This window comes from Pecten maximus, chromosome 2, assembly GCF_902652985.1.
Source record: "Pecten maximus chromosome 2, xPecMax1.1, whole genome shotgun sequence".
NCBI classification, from domain to species: Eukaryota; Metazoa; Mollusca; class Bivalvia; order Pectinida; family Pectinidae; genus Pecten; species Pecten maximus.
The window spans coordinates 44,884,887-44,898,431 of NC_047016.1; the positions used below are offsets into that span (position 1 = coordinate 44,884,887).

General features: G+C 38.8%; 1 protein-coding gene across 1 annotated transcript in view; it reads left to right on the forward strand.

Moving 5' to 3' along the window:
- The window catches only part of LOC117322222, a 43,397-nt gene that overhangs the window by 7,596 nt on the left and 22,256 nt on the right, over positions 1–13,545 (forward strand). The gene's annotated exons all lie outside the window — the stretch shown is intronic.

The window sequence follows — 13,545 nt, forward strand, 5'->3', positions numbered from 1 at the left end:
TCTTATCTGTTGCAGATGGCTACCACCAGTATCATCTTCCCTGTCAATGTACTACCACCAGTATTACCTCCCCTGTCTGTGGACTACCACCAGTATTACCTCCCCTGTCTGTGGACTACCACCAGTATTACCTCCCCTGTCAGTGGACTACCACCACTATTACCTCCCCTGTCTGTGGACTACGTATACCACCAGTATTACCTCCCCTGTCTGTGGACTACGTATACCACCAGTATTACCTGCCCTGTCTGTGTATTACCACCAGTATTACCTGCCCTGTCTGTGTATTACCACCAGTATTACCTGCCCTGTCTGTGTATTACCACCAGTATTACCTGCCCTGTCTGTGTATTACCACCAGTATTACCTACCCTGTCTGTGTATTACCACCAGTATTACCTCCCCTGTCTGTTGACTACCACAAGTATTACCTCCCCTGTCTGTGGACTACCACCAGTATTACCTCCCCTGTCTGTGTATTACCACCAGTATTACCTCCCCTGTCTGTGTATTACCACCAGTATTACCTCCCCTGTCTGTGGACTACCACCAGTATTACCTCCCCTGTCTGTGGATTACCACCAGTATTACCTCCCCTGTCTGTGGACTACCACCAGTATTACCTCCCCTGTCTGTGGATTACCACCAGTAATACCTCCCCTGTCTGTGGACTACCACCAGTATTACCTCCCCTGTCTGTGTATTACCACCAGTATTTCCTCTCCTGTCTGTGGATTACCACCAGTATTACCTCCCCTGTCTGTGGACTACCACCAGTATTACCTCCCCTGTCTGTGGATTACCACCAGTATTACCTCCCCTGTCTGTTGATTACCACCAGTATTACCTCCCCTGTCTGTGGACTACCACAAGTATTACCTCCCCTGTCTTTGGATTACCACCAGTATTACCTCCCCTATCTGTGGATTACCAATCACTACTACCTCTGGATCCCCTGCTAATTTTTTCCTGCCAAAATTCAAAATTACCCAAAATTGCGCATAAAAGGTTTCTGCTCTTTTATCTATACACATCAAGGCTAAATAGTATGCTGATCTTTGACCTTCATTCAAGGTCATTGGGGTCAAATGATGAAAGATGAAAAAAGAAATCTTTCAAAATGATTTATTTGGGTCACATTTTTTAAGAGATTGCTCTTATGAAGCAAAGGTGTGTTCAATGTTTCAAGGTCAAATCATAAAAAATGACACAGAGCACTTTATATGTTTTCCTGTCAAAATTGTAAATCATCTAAAATTTGCAATAAAATTGCAATTCAAATGTTTTCTTTCATTACTATGACAAATGATATTTAGCACATTTACAGAACAAGTTTCAGACTGCAATAGTTATGCAAATAGTTGACCTTGACCAACAAAGTTCAAGTTACAGTAATCAAATGACCGGTCAAAGAACGTAAGTGAAGAAAAACCAAAGAAAAAACATATGTATAGAATATGAAAGCGACTGTCAGATCGATAACATCTGAAATTATTTCCTGGATGTAAATGCATGTTTTAGGTCAAATTAATTGGATTTCAAAAATCTTCTTGAGACCCATATTAAGTACAATCAAATGCTCTTCATGGATGGAAAGGTTTTAAGGCAGCTTATCAAAATTGTAAATTTCATGGCCCTTAGGTTTGATTTTCTGCCTGGAGCTAGAGGTGCTAATGTTTACTATAGTTTATACAGGAAAAACACATTTTAATGGAAGTGATTCAAATTTGGTTAGATTTATGAAGTGGGTGAAACTGTTCTACTATTTACATAGGCTTAGAAATACATTGTAAATACATAGAAGATCTAGATCGCTTTATGTTTAAAGCTCAGGTGACTGTTAAGGCTCATAGGCCTCTTGTTAAAATTGGGAAGTAAATCCCTGCCTATATATATCCATGGTCATGATCAGCGGTCTGTCATCTATCTGTAAACAATCCTTGTTATCACTAATTTTAGGTCATCTACGAAGGGTCAGACCAAAAATCTTTTACCAAAATGGCTAATATTCCTGACTACAACAAACATCGCTTTGGCTTGAATAATTCGAGCATAAATGCGTGACAAACTTTTTATAAACAACACCTAGGCCTATCAGGTCCCTGCTGGATGTGATTATAGGGAATGTGTGCCCTAAAAATGTAATTATTAATTGAAATTACATACAGTCAAACCTGTCATATGTGACCTTCCAAGGGAGTCATTAAAAAAGGTCACATATGACAGGTGGTCTCTTAATCCAGGTTCAAAGAAAATGACCCGAAAAGTAAAGTTCATAATTATTCTGCCACATATGTAAAATTTATCAGCTACAAGTATTAGTACATATATGAAAAGGAATTACCTCAGTCATCAATTAAGATTGTGTATATAATCAAATATGTAAGAGACTTCTTGAGGAAAACGAAAGAAAGAAAAAAAAAGAAAAAAAAAGAAGAAAAATCACTATTCACTTTATGAAATAAAATGCTTATAATAATGAACAATATATAAAAATATCCCCATTTCTACATATGAAGTACAATACATGTATCTGTTTTTATAAATTTAATTAAGTTTCTTTTATTTTCATTGATATATATATAATTATATTTAAATTATTTTAGCATGTTACAATAAAAAATAAATATTTTTAAAAACAAAAAATAATCAAAGAGTTTGAATGGCTAATTTGATTATTTCCAGTGCCGGATACATTTCCAAAAAAAAAAAAAAAACTTTTTTTTTTTTTTTTTGCATTCCTGAATTCCTGGTCCGGACTTCCGTCCAGATTATTAGTCACGTAACTGCATTTCCTTCATAACGATGGAGACGTTTTTAACTTGCAAATATCTGTCCTAATGTCTCAAAAAGAACATAAATTCCAGTTAAACAGTAAGTTGACTGTTTGTTCACTCTTTTTGCATACTTCCCAAGCAAATGTTTGTATTTCTATCTATCAAAATTTCGTGAAAATCGTCTGAATGGCGAGGACGTTTTTTCGCCATATCCCATCTCCTTCTTTCATTCTTTAGAAGTAAAATACAGTTTCGTTCGTTTTTGGGTGTTATCAGAGCAAATATAATCAATTCAGTACATTTTTTGAGACAGAATAAGACATTTCATGCATTTCTGAAGTATTTTTTAATCTTTAAAAGCAGATAAGTTCGTCCGGTTTCTTCTTGATTATGACTTCTGCTTCCGTTTTAAAACTCGGAAAGTCGCTGAAAAAAGTCGCTTTTCAGCATTTGGGAAACGGAAATGACGGTCGTTAGTCGCGTCTGACAGGTAGTCGCTTAATTCAGGTCACTAGTATAGTAAATAACGTTGGGAGGAAAAAATACGGTCGCATATGAAAGGAAGTCGTTTAATTCAGGTGGTCGCTAAGGCAGGTTTGACTGTACTTAACAATAACAAACCTGGCTGCAAGGTAAACCACAACCTCAGTTAAACGACGACACCAATGCTAGTAAAGATTGTAGATTTATTTGCAGCAGTACTAGCCTATTACTAACTGGGTCTGATCATGGCGATAAACAGGTCAGGGTAGCAACAGTTCTAACAGCAATCTAAACTCGATTGGATGAACCACAAACAGGATACGCTGTCAATATTCCACTGGATATGAGAAATTCCTGTTTCTGTCGTTATTTTGATCACTGGAGACCGATTACAGTAAATTCTCATCAACACTTACATGCATGCCAAATTTTCCTAGAGGTAGTAAGGGAGATTGACAACCATTTTAAGGGATTTTTGTCTGAAATAATGGAGGTATACGCGTGGCAAAAATATGGGCACATTTTGTAACATACAAAATAGAAAACAAACACATAATTTCATGTTCAGTCACATTATTGCTTCATTTTTGTATCACTTCTGTCTCATTTTCACATGGCATAAGCTTTCTTAGCTTTATGAAGTACATCATTTGTCAGTGTAATTGAAACAGTCTGAATGCATATTAAATTTCACAGACATCAAATTAAAGAATGTATAGTCTTGTTGGACAAGTTTCCTCTCCAATCAGTTTGAATTTTTCTTAGGAAAAACTCCTCTCAGATGCAGCATTTGAGTGGGCCATGCTGCATAAGGCAAGGGCAAGTTGAGAAAGATTCTCATAGAAAAGCTTTCCAGATTGGTCTTTTTGGTGGCCAATTTCTACCTAGAAACTTTCAGGCTTTTGAGGGTCATGGGAAGGCAAGGATGATGATGGTGACAAGATGAAGTCTAGCACCTCATCCTCGATGAGTTGGCGAGCAATATTCGGCAAAAACCTCTCTGCAAGGTCCCATACTGAAAGGGAAAATTACAATTGGATTGCAAATTAAAGGTAATCCTGGTACATTGATAGCTAGCCCAAATTTTATATAGTGTAGCTGGTACTGATAATAACATTAAAGGTGAATTTATTGGACACCTACCTTCACTCTGTGTAACAGATTCCCTCTCTGTAGGGTTCAACAATTTCATCTGCTGGAGAACTTTGTCATCAAACAAAAATTTTTTCATCATCTTTTCTGTTACCCTGTCATAAAAGGTCCTGATATATAGAGCTGCAAGATAGGAAAATTCTAACAATGGTGTTTATGATATAGATACATAAATTTGATTGTTGTTGTTCAATAATGTTTTAAATTCTTTAAACAAACTCAATGAATGAATAATTATATAACAAACCTAAATACTGTTTCAACATCTGTGGGTAGGAGGTCATCAGAGTGATTGGAAACGAATGTCCTGGTATCAAGTCCGATTGCAAGGAAGTTGTTTGCTAGCTGTTTATCCTGATAAGAAACTTCACTTTTCTCAAATCTGTATGTGCTGTAATTTCTTTCACCCAGGAGCTTTCTCATCAGCCTCTGCATCTGGGTATGGGGGTGGCCTATCAGAGATACATCAGTCTAAAAGAATAAAAAGATGTAAAAGTCATTATTATTTTGTTGTAATTTTGACATTACCTTCAATTTAGTTAAATAATTTTAAACTGTTATGAAAAGACTACACAGAATGTTGTTTTAAAGCATACCTGGAAAAGTGTGTTGAATTCATTCAGCACTGGCAGAAAGTAATCAAGGAAAAGGCAGTAAATATGCACTGTGTGTGACTGCAGTGCATCTGCACATCTCTTTACTCTGCCAGGGGAGTCACGCTCTGCATTACTTTCAAAGTAATTCTGGAGGGCAGGCCACTGTTGCAACAGTCTCCCAACACATTTTTCTAGACTTAGCCATCTTGTTCCGCAATGCTTGACAATCTTCATTGGGTCTGTGTCAGTAAAGTTTTGGAACTCCTTTAATTCTTCCTTTCTTTTTGCACTGAAGTAAGAATGATTTTAATTTCTTATGGTGTGTGATAATGGGGGTTTTGATTTTCAATTATGACTTTCTTATCAAATTGTTTCAATCATACCATGGTTTTTTCATAGCAAATAAAAAAAATATTGTGATACTTTAACTTACCTATAGTGAAAATGAAAATAGACATCTGTAAGAATGTCCTCGACTGAAATTGGCAGTGATTTGATTCCAGCTTGCGCACAAAGATTTGCAAAATGACAAATGCATCCAAGATCATAAATATGTGGGGAAAGCACACTTTTTTTTGCTCCAATAATGACATTTGCATTGTCACTCATGTAACCAATACAGTTTGCCCATGGAATGTTTCTTTCCGTGAACACTTGTTCAATGGTATTAAATAAATCTTCAGCCTTACTGAGGTTGTAGTGTGGGATTCCCAGAAATTTATTACATATTTGACCCTGTTTGGCATTATATAATCTGGCGAGCACAATCATGCACTTGTTATCCCCCTTGTCATTGCTCTCATCCACCAACAAATAAAAATTTCTGCTGTTGGCACAAAGTAGTCACATCCTTGTCTAATTCTGGTGCTATAGCATTGTTAGCTCACCTGGTCCGAAGGACCAAGGTGAGCTTATGCCATACCGTGGCGTCCGTCGTCCGGCCGTCCGTCAACAATTGACTTCTTCTTCATAACCAGTGATTAGAATTTGACCAAATTTGGTCAGAAGCATCCCTGTGGGGTGGGGACTCAAAATTGTACAAATGGTGGGGCTGACCCCCCAGGGGTCTGCAGGGCGGGGCCAAAAGGGGTCAATTTGGCTCTATTAATATTACGACTTCTCTGAAACCGAGCAATGGCTGTCGCTCATATTTGCCTGGTAGCTTCACTATGGGGTTGGGATTCAAAATTGTACAAATGAAGGGGCTGACCCCCCAGGGGCCTGAGGGGCAGGGCCAAATGTGGTCAATTGGGCTAATTGATATAAACGACTTCTTCTCTGAAACTGAGTAATGGATAATGATCTTATTTGCCTGGTAGCATCACTATTGGGTGGCCGGATTCAAAATTGTACAAATGATGGGTCTGACCCCCCAGGGGTATGAGTAGCGGCCGGGCCAAAAGGGGTCAATTGGGCTATATTAATATAAACAACTTCTTCTTTGAAACTGAGTAATGGATATCGCTCATATTTGCCTGGTAGCATCACTATGGGGTGAGGTTTCAAAATTGTACAAATGATGGGTCTGACCCCCCAGGGGTATGAGTAGCGGGGCCAAAAGGGGTCAATTTGTCTCTATTAATATAAACGACTTCTTCTCTGAAACTGAGCAATGGATATCGCTCATATTTGCCTGGTAGCATCACTATGGGGTGAGGTTTCAAAATTGTACAAATGATGGGTCTGACCCCCCAGGAGCCTGAGGGGCGGGGCCAAATGTGGTCAATTGGGCTATATTGATGTAAACGACTTCTTCTCTGAAACCGAGCAATGGATATCGCTCATATTTGCCTGGTAGCATCACTATGGGGTGGGGATTCAAAATTGTACAAATGGTGAGGCTGACCACCACCCCCCACCGGGGGGGCGGGGCCAGGAGGGGTCAATTTTGCTAAATTGATATAAACAACTTCTCTGAAACTAAGCAATGGATATCGCTCATATTTGCCTGGTAGCCCCCCCTTGGGGTAGGGATTCAAAATTGTACAAATGACAGGGCTGAGCCCCCGGGGAGCTAAGAGGCGGGGCCAAAAGGGGTCATTTTGGCAGAATTGATATAAACAACTTTTTCTCTGAAACTAAGCAACAAATATCTCTTATATTTGACTGGTACAATTCCCCTTGGGTTAAGGATTCAAAATGTACAAATGACGGGGCCAATTCCCGGGGGGCTGAGGATTGAGGCCAAAAGGGGTCAATTTGGTTATATTGATATAAACAACTTTTTCTCTGAAACAGCTCACATTTGACTGGTAGCATCCTTATGGGTTGGTATTCAAAATTTTATAAAGGAAGGGTATAAAGGGGTCAATTGGTTTAAACAACTTCTTTTCTGAAACTAAGCAATGGATATCACTCACATTTGTGTGGTAGCATCCCTAGGGGGTTGCGCCAAAAGTCAATTTCATTTCATGGATTAATGCATTTTTAGCTCACCTGCCCGAAGGGCAAGTGAGCTTATGCCATGGCGCGGCGTCCGTCGTCCGTCTGTCGTCCGTCCGTCCGTCCGTCCGGCGTCAACTTTTCCATTCAAGCAACTTCTTCTCAATAACCAAAAGGCCCAGAGACCTAATATTGGGCCTGTAGCATGCTGGGGTGAAGGGCTACCAAGTTTGTTCAAATGAATAAAGTTGACCTTCATTCAAGGTCACAGGGGTCAAAAAGGCTAAAATCTTTAAACGACTTCTTCTCAATAACCAAGAGTCCCAGGGAGTTGATATTGGGTCTGTAGCATGCTGGGGTGAAGGGCTACCAAGTTTGTTCAAATGAATGACCTTGACCTATCATTCAAGGTCACAGGGGTCAAATATGCTTAAAAATCTTTAAACGACTTCTTCTAATAACCAAGAGTCCCAGGGAGTTGATATTGGGTCTGTAGCATGCTGGGGTGAAGGGCTACCAAGTTTGTTCAAATGAATGACCTTGACCTTCATTCAAGGTCACAGAAGTCAAAAAGGCTAAAATCTTTAAACGACTTCTTCTCAATAACCAAGAGTCCCAGGGAGTTGATATTGGGTCTGTAGCATGCTGGGGTGAAGGGCTACCAAGTTTGTTCAAATGAATGACCTTGACCTACATTCAAGGTCACAGGAGTCAAAAAGGCTAAAATCTTTAAACGACTTCTTGTCAATAACCAAGAGTCCCAGAGACCTAATATTTGGCCCGTAGCATGCTGGGGTGAAGGGCTACCAAGTTTGTTCAAATGAATGACCTTGACCTTCATTCAAGGTCACAGGAGTCAAAAGGGCTAAAATCTTTAAACGACTTCTTCTCAATAACCAAGAGTCCCAGAGACCTAATATTTGGCCTGTAGCATGCTGGGGTAAAGGGCTACCAAGTTTGTTCAAATGAATGACCTTGACCTTCATTCAAGGTCACAGGAGTCAAAAAGGCTAAAATCTTTAAACGACTTCTTCTCAATAACCAAGAGTCCCAGGGAGTTGATATTGGGTCTGTAGCATGCTGGGGTAAAGGGCTACCAAGTTTGTTCAAATGAATGACCTTGACCTACATTCAAGGTCACAGGAGTCAAAAAGGCTAAAATCTTTAAACGACTTCTTCTCAATAACCAAGAGTCCCAGGGAGTTGATATTGGGCCTGTAGCATGCTGGGGTGAAGGGCTACCAAGTTTGTTCAAATGAATGACCTTGACCTTCATTCAAGGTCACAGGAGTCAAAAAGGCTAAAATCTTTAAACGACTTCTTCTCAATAACCAAGAGTCCCAGGGAGTTGATATTGGGTCTGTAGCATGCTGGGGTGAAGGGCTACCAAGTTTGTTCAAATGAATGACCTTGACCTACATTCAAGGTCACAGGAGTCAAAAAGGCTAAAATCTTTAAACGACTTCTTCTCAATAACCAAGAGTCCCAGGGAGTTGATATTGGGTCTGTAGAATGCTAGGGTAAAGGGCTATCAAGTTTGTTCAAATGAATGACCTTGACCTTCATTCAAGGTCACAGCAGTCAAAAAGGCTAAAATCTTTAAACGACTTCCTCTCAATAACCAAGCGTCCAAGGGAGTTGATATTTGGTCTGTAGCATGCTGGGGTGAAGGGCTACCAACTTTGTTCAAATGAATGACCCTGACTCACATTCAAGGTCACGTCGATCAAGTATGCTTAAATCTTTAAATGACTTTTAGTGAATAGCTTAAGTGCCGAGAGACATTATATTGGTCATGTAGCATGCTTTCAAATAACTGCAGGATCCATATATGAAAAGATCACTGCATTGCAGGTGAGCGATTTGGGCCCATTGGGCCCTTGTTTGGCATAAAAACCTCATGTAGATATATATTGACATAGCAATACCTGTGACAAATATACTTAAGCATCATTCTTGTTTTATATCTCATGAAAACCAGGTGAGCGATACAGGCCCTCTGGGCCTCTTGTATCAGGAGAAGGTTTACTAGTACTGATAAACATATCGGTAAGAGATTGATTTGTCTGTGTAGTTTTTGCACGTCCTGAGTGACGGTCAGTTAGAGAAAGTTGCTTGACGTCGTTTCGTCCACCGTGACCTAGTTTAAGTCACATAGCTTACAGTAAGCATGGTTTACTCCAATTCCACTACCTCTGACCCATGGGAATTCTACATTCCATGTAGGGTTGAATTTCACCAAGTATTTTGACGTTTGAGAAGGCTCTGATGAATGACGACGCTTTTGCATAATTACAACTGAACGTGTCCAAAGCTCCTCTCCAAATGACCAAAATCTATTACTGAACGATGTATAGCAAACAAATAGTGATATCTGAACACTACTCACCTTCGATTGTTGTCAATATTCCCGTGATCTATGCGGTGACGTCGAACACTCAGCGAGTGAGTTGTTTCTGACCGCCATTTTTACCGACTGATCACATGGTCGCTAAATTTAGCCAAATCTCGCGAAGTCTTGTACAAAAACTACTCAGTTCGTAAACAAAAATGGCGGTGGAAAAAATACCGGAGACATTTACAAAATACAGGAATTTAGTCTCTCCTCCCGGGGGACAATAAATGACTTGAAAATAACAGAGATTTTTTCTCACGCTGGGAGGTTTGGCATGTATGCACTTATCAAGCTTAAGGTAGTGAAGTACTTTTGTCGTCCACAGTTATGGTTCAATGCATGGCAGTAAAGCCAAGTTGCAGTGTACTGTGGCATGTACATGTACTGCCATAAGGTCAAAAGTCAAATTAAATAAGTGCATATTTTTAGGCTACCTGAGAAAAATCAGATGACCTACCGTATTTAACCTAATAAGGGCACAGGGCGCGGGTAATTGACAGTGGGGGCGGGGCGCCCTTATTAAGATTAGTTATTCTGAAGTTTTATGAAACAGACTATACCTTATAGCAGAATACCCAAGGCTGTGGAAACGGTAAAATATTCAGTCATAAAAACATTCCAGATGAAGATATCTATTCATTATCATACATTAAGCTTAAACATTACTTGAATATTCCTGTAAACTTGTAAACCATGCCAGCTGATTTAGACCAGAGAACGAGTGTTCCACGTGTGCACCATCTAATGTTCAAATGGAACTCTTTTGTGTTCTATTTATAGACACAGGTGATTTCCCAGATCATATCAGACATCGTTTTCTTTGACCTAATAATTGATTTACAATGTCTTTTACTAGCTTTCTGTTCTGAACAAAAGTTAGTTATCAACAAGAATGAAGTCTTTTACTTTATCTTCAAATAAAGATGGTAAGTTATTATTTGTAAGTGTGTTTAGTTTCAGGTGCTCTTTGCAATGACATGTCATCTGTAGGAATAGACAAAATGTGGCAAAAACTTGTTCCAGTTACTTAATTTGCTGAAGAAATTTGAACACATAAAGTAGCAAAACATTTCGCATGAATTATTACTTTTGAACACCATTTTGTCACTCAGTCAAAGATTTATTCCTTGAAAAATAGGTAGGGGCGCCCTTATTAGGGCAGGCACCCTTATTAGGTCAAATACAGTATACACCATCGCCTTTTGTCCAGTGCATCCTGAACGATTTAAATTGTTTGGTCCCAACCCTCGGGCCTGAGGGGCAGGACCAAAAAGGTTCAAATTCAGATGTTCAAAATTGTACAAATGGTGGGGCTGACCCCCCAGGGGGCTGAGGGATTGGGCCAAAAGATGTCAATTTGTCTTTATTGAAACTAAGCAATCAATATCACTCATGTTTGCTTGATGCTTTAGCATCATTATGGGGTGGGGATTCAAAATTGTACAAATGGTGGGCTGACCCCATGGGGGTCTGAGTGGCAGGGGCCAAAAGGGGTCGGTTTGGCTAAATTGATATAAACGACTTCTCTGAAACTAAGCAATTGATATCTTTCGTATTTGACTGGTAACACCCCTATGGGTTAGAGATTCAAAATTGTACAAATTATGGTATGGCTGTAAAAATAGGCACTGAGGTCTTTCCCCACCCCTAGAGACTTAGTTTCTTTTGGTATGTCTTTGAAACCGCTGTTTTCAACTAAAATGCTGTCATACAAAACACTACAAAACTTATTATTTTGTTGAAAATGTGGCCCTAACAGTCTCGGAATGCAGGATTTTGAACCATTTCTTCTAAAGCTTCTGGGCGTCTAGAAGGCCGTTAGCTATATGCATAATTTTCTGTCTCATGCACCCAATAACATCAAATCCTGAATCAGCCCTTGTGACATACATTCTAAAACTTTGAAAATGAAGATATTTTGATGAAACTTAGATCATCATTTGATCACCTGAAGCTGATGTCAGTTCACTGCAGCTATGTCACTGACCTTGACCTAAAGGTCAAACAAGTGCAAATTTTTCAGCAATTTCTTCAGGCCAAACTTTCTATGCTTTGAAAGATGTGTTGATGAAACTTCAAACGTGCAATGCTATGCTGTTTGGTCACTGTGACCTTGATCTCATAATGTCAAAGGTCAGATCAGTGCAAATTTTCTTGTACTTTTTTGTCTGCAAGATAACTGGAACTGTTAAAGCTTGAAAGATGCTGTGTACCTTTAATTATCACCAAATAACAAAGTGCACTGCTTTGTCATTTGACCATTGTGACCTTGTCCTGAAGGTCAATGGTAAAATAATTGCAACTTTTCCGATAATGTCTGTCTGGGTGATAACTTTTAAACCACTGAAAGTTGCTATATACTGTTATCATCCACTGACAAATTGCAGTGCTCTGATCATTGCAGCAGTGTGATCTCAAGTTTAAATGTGAAATAAGTGCAAATTTCGTGAAATTTTCTTTAGAGTTGAGAATATCCTGATGAAATTTGGAGTCTATTTTCATTACCTAAAGTCGTTGTAAAATGCCATGAGATCAGTTTGGCCTTATTTTCAAGGTCAAAGAGCACATTTTTTTCCAGCAAAAATTTAAAAACCATTTACGACATATCTGAATGAAAGCTGTTGTAATGACTTTTAAACCATATAAGATCTCTTAATGAAAGTTGCTTAATACCATTATTACCTCTGATGAATTGCAGTGCCATTGGTTCATTGCAACCTTGACTTCAATGCCAAAGGTCAATTGAGTGCAAACAACTGGATGCCAAGTTAGGGAAGAGCGGAGACACATGTTTTTGTTCACAAAACAATCTCTTGTTCAATATATGAGATTGTTTCACTGTTATTGATGTCAACAGTAAAATAACGTTATGTATGTATATCATATCACAGGAACATTTCTGGCTATTTTGGGAAATGCCACTTGGTCCTAATTTGAAAGATTTTGTACAATAATTTAGGTCAAATTGGAAAAATTCATCAAGAAAGAAAAGCATTTTAAAGAAACTAGATTTTGAATCATTGTTGTTAGAGAGATGTGTAACAGTTTCATCATTAAGCTTCTGCTTTTTACTCATGAAAAAAATATTCCAAACTTTTAGTCAAAGTTGCATCCTTTTTTGTAATTTTCTTCGAGTAATATTTTCCATTGTGGACGCCATTTTGGCAGACCCACTTCATACTGAGTCTGGAGAAAGTTGAATTACAAAATCAATCATCTATTGAAATGAAGCGCACATGTACAGGTGACTATGGCCAAGTCACAGTGATAAGTTGTAAAAGGAGAATGACCCCAAAAATTCTGGAAAATCAATCGGCCGGTCGGATTGGGAAAAAATCTATCTTGATTGAGAAAAAATCAGGCTATTTTCGATTAGGAATGCCACCGATAGTCGGGGTCATTTATATATATAGTAAAACTCACTTGTGTCGAACACGGTTGAATCGAATACATCGGATGTGTCAAATGTTTCGTTTGGTCCCGATTTTTTCCCTTCTTTATATTAGTAAATTATATATATACAGTGGAACTTCGTTAACTCGAACTCGGATAACTCGAATACCCCGCTTAACTCGAAGTACCTCGCCGGTCCTGGCCGAATTATCTCTTTATCTTAGTAAAAAAAACTCAGAAAATTCGAATTCGGATAACTCGAAAAACTCGGATAATACGAAGTAAAAATTTGGTCCCAACAATAAAAATCCTACTTAAAATGTTCGAATAACTCGAGGTATAATTTTCGTCGATCGGTGGCAAACGC